Source organism: Rattus norvegicus, chromosome 1 (genome assembly GCF_021556685.1).
Source record: "Rattus norvegicus strain SHRSP/BbbUtx chromosome 1, alternate assembly SHRSP_T2T, whole genome shotgun sequence".
Classification (NCBI taxonomy): Eukaryota; Metazoa; Chordata; class Mammalia; order Rodentia; family Muridae; genus Rattus; species Rattus norvegicus.
The window spans coordinates 101987173-101993668 of NC_141534.1; the positions used below are offsets into that span (position 1 = coordinate 101987173).

At 47.6% G+C, this 6496-nt stretch overlaps 1 pseudogene; it reads left to right on the forward strand.

The window, feature by feature from the left end:
* The first annotated feature begins 2172 nt into the window (after positions 1-2172).
* Mrpl32-ps1 (mitochondrial ribosomal protein L32, pseudogene 1) lies at positions 2173-6261 on the forward strand (annotated as a pseudogene).
* The last annotated feature ends 235 nt before the right edge of the window (positions 6262-6496 follow it).

Consider the following 6496-nt stretch of genomic DNA (forward strand, 5'->3'; position numbering starts at 1 on the left):
CAGTGTCCAGTGTCGCTGCCTTGCTATGGCAAAGCACTTGTTTCCTTGAATCTCTTGTTCTTCACTCTGTTTTCTTATCCTCTTGGCCCTTCTCGACTTGTTCGAGCTCTAGATTAAAAGGGTCACTTCTCTTATGTTCGTAAAACATATATATATATATATATGTTTATCTCCCATCCCACACTGACCCAGGTCTGTGGAGCATACAAGTTACTGAGAAAGACATTTTAAACACAATGGCTACTAGCAAAGACCTGTACTCAACTTGTTAAAGTGTATAAGGCAGAAGGCAGGCAGGGTCTGATACCTCTGGGGACTTTCCTCAGGGTAAGTGACTGTCTCTGGAAGTCAAAGTGGGGTGTGCCCTTCCCACAGGTCCCGACTAGCAAACCGGGGGTGTCCCAGGCTGCTGAGAGGATTTGTGCACGATGTCATGAGCAGGTTGAGCCCCAGATCCCATATTCTCCAAACCTTGTTGGTTTCAACAGCAGATGATTAAACTTCAGGCGAAACTTTGGATTAAGCCCTATAAAATTAAAGCCTACCCCTAAGAATTTAACTAATGCTATCATGCTTGTTCAAGGATGACCCTAGTTCACAGACCACAGCTATCTACTGCCTATACTTGCTGTGAGAATTAAAGGAAACAGATGAATCAGTACCAGGCCTGGCACACAGTAAATGCTCAATAAAGGAACTATTGTTCCATCGATAGTTTTCCTTATGGACCCATCATCAGCAAAGAATGAGAGTTCCAGGTATTTTATGTCCTAACAATAAAACAAATGAATTAAAGACTACACAGCAAAAAAAAAAAAAAAAAAAAAAAAAAAAAATCACAAATCACTTGCCCTTACTGCAGCACACAAGAATCCCACACTCAAGAATGCAAAACACAGGTTGGGTGTGGTAGCACCCGCCTTTAATACCAACACTCCTACTCAGGAGGCAGAGACAGGTGCCTCAGAGGTCAAGGCTAGCCTGGTCTACAGAGTGAATTCCAGGCCAGGTGTTGGTTGCACACGTCTTTAATAGCAGAGTGAGTTCCAGGCCAGCCAGGGACACATAGAGAAACCCTGTCTTTAAAAATAAGTATTTTGAGCCTAAACTTACATGGTAGAGCACACCTTTAATCCTAGCACCGAGGAGACAGAGGCAGGTAGATCTCTGTGAGTTTGAAGGCATCCTGATCTACAGAGTGAGCCTATCCTGAGCTATATTTTTTTTCCTGGCTTATAACAAATTATACAGGAAAACGGGAAAAGGAAAGATTGTGGTGTACTACATGTGGTTAGAGGCCCAGGCCCTGGGCTCCATCCCCAGCACCCCACAGGGGAGGAAAACCATGGTAATCAAAACAGGAGTTGCTTCTGCAGGGAAGAAGAACCAGGAAGGGCCGAGGAAAAGTTCTGGCTCCTCGACGTGTTTTACATCCTGAGCTGAACAAACAAACGAGAAACCAAAGCAAAACAAATGTGTTTCATACCTGTAGCCGGTCACATTCTAAAGATTAGGCCAAGACTGCTGTGATCATTAGAGTGCTCTGGCCACTCAAATGAGCTCACAGTGGGACACGGTGGCCTGCTTTATGAAGATTGTGTGTGTGTGTGTGTGTGTGTGTGTGTGTGTGTGTACACATAATCCTGCATACGGGCAGGTGCCCACAGAAGCCAGAAGAAGGCCTAGAACTTGAGTTACAGACGGTTGTTAACTGCCCACCTTGGGTCTTAACCAAATCATCTCTCTAGTCCCTGCACGGCCCGAATATTGAACAGCTCACGTAGACTATCACACTGATCGGTGGGTGTGTGTTTGTGTTGTGTAGCCTAGCAGTAAGTTCAACCACACAGGGAGCTGGGTCTGCTATATCAGACTCGGGGATACTCACAACCACCAGTGAGTTTTAATATACAAATACAAGTAGTGTGAGCCCCTACATGGCCACTGGGAATCCAACTGGCAGCCAGTACTCTGAACCTCTAAGCCATCTCTCTAACCCCCATTAGTCGATTTCTTTTTCTTTTTCTTTCTTTTTTTTTTTTTTTAAAAGACCAAAGCCAAGAAAAGTCAGATTTAAATGTCAGCTTATTTACGGAGGGAGGCAGTCAGTCATGTGGGTTGACAGTTGCTGTTCAGAGCAGTAAGGACTGAGCTGAGAAAATACTGGGGGCCATGACTTCAAGTGGAGAGGAATGCCAGGAGGGCTTTGTGGAGGAAGAAACATCCAATGATTGGCTAGGAAAAGCTCTTCGGTACAGCTTGAAGCCTTTGGAACTCACTAGTGGCCCCTCATCTGGCATAGTTGGCTTTGGGATATATAAGTTCATTTTCCTTGTGTCCCTGCATGGACTCCAGAGCACCTAATAACAAGCACAGTCTTGTGGGAAGACTATGGAAAGAACCCTCAACACTGCCTTAGAGACATGACCCAGCTACGGTGTGATGAGGATAGCACCTCTCTCCTGCCCTTGGTCTTTCGGATCGTTCACAGCCTCTCTGTGCTCCATGGCTATCTGAAAACGGGTCCCTCTAACTTTCCAGGCTCCTAGAGCTGCCAAGAGAATCAATACTCCCATGCTTGCGGAACGCTTTCAATAGTGTTTAACACAATAAGTGTGCCAGATATGTTCTCATTCACAAGGCAAGTAGGTGGTCTTGGTTTAGCTTGGTGTGAGCCTGTCCCTGATCATGGTGGACGGGCAGATGTAGGAGCCAGGATATAAGGTTTACAGAGAAGGAAGACCAGAAAAATACACTATTCTAACATGGGGCCTTGGACAGGTTTCAGAGAGGAAACTTTCAGCAGCTCCTAAAAGAAAAGAAGTACCCCCCCCCACTGTCTGTCTGTGTCGATTTGTCAGTCTGTTTGTCTGTCTCTCTATGTGTGTGTGTGTATTTGTGTGTTGCCTATCTCTCTGTGACTGTCTCTCTCTCTGCTCCCCCCCACCATGTTTGCATGGCTGTCTGTCTCTCTGGCTGTCTCTGGCTGTCTCTCGGTCTCTCTCTGTGTATCTGTGTAACGTTCTCTCTGTATCTGTCTCTGTCTTGCTGCCTCTGTCTGTCTGTCTATCTCCGTGTGTGTGTGTGTGTGTGTGTGTGTGTGTGTGTGTGTGTGTGTGTGTTGGTGCTTGGGCTGGAACACAGAGCTCACATAATATGCTGAGCAATGTCACCACTGAGGTATGTCTCCAGCCCACCTTAAATGTGTATGAATAGGAAGTCAAGAGGCCCTGCAGTTGGAGAGGTTTGCCTAGGGAAAGTAAGGCCCCAAATTGCTCCTGAGGCTCGCTGTGCCTCAGGAGCTCACACTGTTACAATGAGCCCCACAGTGGGAAGCCGGCAACAGAGGTTGGTCCTAGCTCTGTGCTAACTCCGTTGTATCAGGGAGCACATCCAGTAAATGCTGCCTTACATGGGAAGCTAGGATCAATGAAAAATTCCTAGGAAAATTAAAATCCCCCTCTCAAGCTTAGAGTCACATAGAAGAGGGGTGACAGCTGATGCGTGTGGACTCTGAGCTAAGTTCCGGCTTGTCAGGATCAAGGCTAATTTGCAGACACTTCAAGAAGTGAGGGTGTGTAAGCATGTCGGGTGTTGAGGGCCTATATGCAGCGGGCACTTACTGCCTCAGCACAGCAAAGGCACAAGGGTGCTTTGTTCTGTGTCCGACCCCCATATCCCCAGCTTTCAGTAAAATCTCCTCATTTTGGGTTTTCTGAAGACAGACACAGCTGCAAAACAGAGGTGGGGCTTGAGGGAGAAGGCTCAGCTCTCGCTTCTGGTCAGAGATCAACATTTTTCTCTAAGCACCACCCTCTGAGGCACTTTGATGGGAGACAGGGCCTTGACCAATCAGAGCACCACATTCCTGGTTGTGCGATTGGTTTAGGCACAGGCCTGTGGCCCAAGCCGAGCCAATGGCATTCCTCAGGAGTTGCTAGGCTGACTGGAAGTGGGCTTGCAGCCACGAGGCCATCTTGCCACATAAGTTGACCTGCTTTGGAGGAAAACTCTTCCTGGAGAGCAGAGCCGGGGGTGCTGGGAGGCAGGTTTCCGATTTGTTGAGTCCCTGTGTCCAATCAAGCTTAAGGCCGGATTACTGAGAGCTTCCTGGATGCTGGAACCAATCAATTATTTTCATGTATTGACTTAGCTAGTTGGGATTGGGTTTCTTATCTTATGCCACGGAAAATCATGGTTGTCATGAGTGAGGGAGTGAGCAGTGGTCAGGCTTTGCAGCAAGTCTCCGAGTCCCCAAGGCAGTGACCCTCACCAGCAAGGTCCACAAAGCCAGGGACACATTCCTCTGTGGGTGCCAGGCCTAAGTACATTAACATCCCTCAGTCACTGTCGTCTGTCACGTTGGAATCCACTTACAATGAGCCTGGCAACCAAGAGAAGTTGCACATAGACAGGTGCTGGCAGCCCACTGAAAAATAGCAAAAATGTGAATTCCTGTATGCATGAGGGTTTCCGACTCGTGGGACAATGGAATAATTTGGCAAAGTTGAGCCCGCATCTGTGCACAACAACTGCAGGAAGCTCCTTGTGTGGAAAGCTTCTTCCTTTATCATCATCATCATCACCACCACCACCACCACCACCACCACCACCACCACCACCACCTCATCATCATCATTATTTATTACTACTATTGGTATTGTTCTGATTGTCATTTTGTCCCATATCTTTATTCCTAATTTAGGGATCAACCTGGTCTCTTTGCTTGTCTGGCTTGCAAACCCCACCTAGAAAGGAATTCAAGCTGACTCAGAGCCTGGAGGGTTGGGAGAGGATTGAGATTGCAGGAAGAAAGCATGGGGGCGGGGTAGGGGGTGGTGGTTGTGGTGAGACAAGAAACAACTAGGCCTGCTCCTGAGTGTGTGCAGACCCCAGTCCAGACTCTGGAAACCTGGCTTTGCTGTGCAAATAAATGGATAAACGAATGGATAGAGGACAAAGAGATGTGCTTCAGAATGCCTTCCCAGGAGGTGATAAGAAGCCTAGGGAGGCCCTGGAGGCCCCGGGAGGCCGGGCGTGTGAAGTTCAGTACCCAGCGCATTCTTTTTGCTGGTACTAGAGACACAAAGGCTATTCCACATGTGAGAGCAAGGCTTCCCCCTCCCTCTTCCACCCTCCCGTTCTGGGCTCCGAGGGCCTCTCCACCTTTGACCTCTTACTACAAATTATATTTCCCACTTTAGTCCATGTGTTTGCAAAGGAAAACCTCCTGCCCCTGCCCTAAATGGAAAGCCAGCATCCCTAGACACAAGGAAAAGAAAGCATCGAGATGCTCATGTCTAAAGCAGATGCACCCCAGGCAGAGCCTGCTGCCTGCCCAAGGCAGATTAACGCAGGAGGTGATCGTGAGATGCCACTCACACAACGTTCCTGGAGCACACACACTCACAGGCGCTCACAGAAAGTGGAGCGCTGGCTGCCAGTGCCTGGGGAGAGGAGAGAGGAGAGCTGTTATTTAATGGGAACCAAATTCCACTGGGGCAAGAAGAAAAGAGACATAGATGGACAGAGACAAGAATAGGAAAGTCCAGGGTTGGGGATTTAGCTCAGTGGTAGAGTGCTTGCCTAGGAAGCGCAAGGCCCTGGGTTCAGTCCCCAGCTCCGAAAAAAAAAGAACCAAAAAAAAAAAAAAAAAATAGGAAAGTCCGCTCAGCCCCCCCCCCCCCCTCCGTCCTGCTCCTGTGAGGAACATGGCTCCTTCACTGCTGCTGCTGTGGTTACCGCTGGCGCTGGCGCTGGTGCTGGTGCGTTCCGGACTGGGGAGCTATTGCAATGGCAACTGCAGCAGAGTTGGAGCGGCTTTGCCAGTCCTCAGTGGGCACCAGCATGAGCAGTCCCCAGTCCATCCATCCTCACAGAACTAGCATATGATACCAGTACAAATAAAGAGAATTCCAGCTTCTTAGATAGTTATCTTTCGGATGGCAGCTCCCAAAAACAGATGCACCATCGAAGTTAACCGATGTAGGAGAAGAAACCCTCACAAGCTTGTTAAAATTAAGAATAATGTAGACATTTGCCCTGAATGCGGTCACCTGAAGCAGAAACAGGTCCCTCGTGGCTATTGCTATGAGAAAGCACACCAGGGGACAACAAAAACCAGACAACAAATATGGGCTCAAGAAGGCGGCCCTTTCGGAGCTCCTTCCATCGAGACTGTGGTACTGTACAGAAAAGGATCAGGGCAAGAGGGTTGTTGAACGAAACATAAAGAGGTCAACATGGTTTAACCAGAATTGAAGTAAAAACGTTAAAAGGGTGATTTCATAGTAAGGCAGCTATTTAAAGCCGGAAGGCTTCACTTTCATGTTGTGCCTGTTTTCAAATGTTTTTGTTAGCTGTTACTTTCAAATGAGGTCATTTGAAGACTGCATCATGAATAAACTCAGCAAATTTATGTAAAGGCTCCAAAAAAAAAAAAAAAAAAGAAAAAGAAAAGAAAAGAAAAAAAAGGAAAGTTCTTGAAACTGTAAGG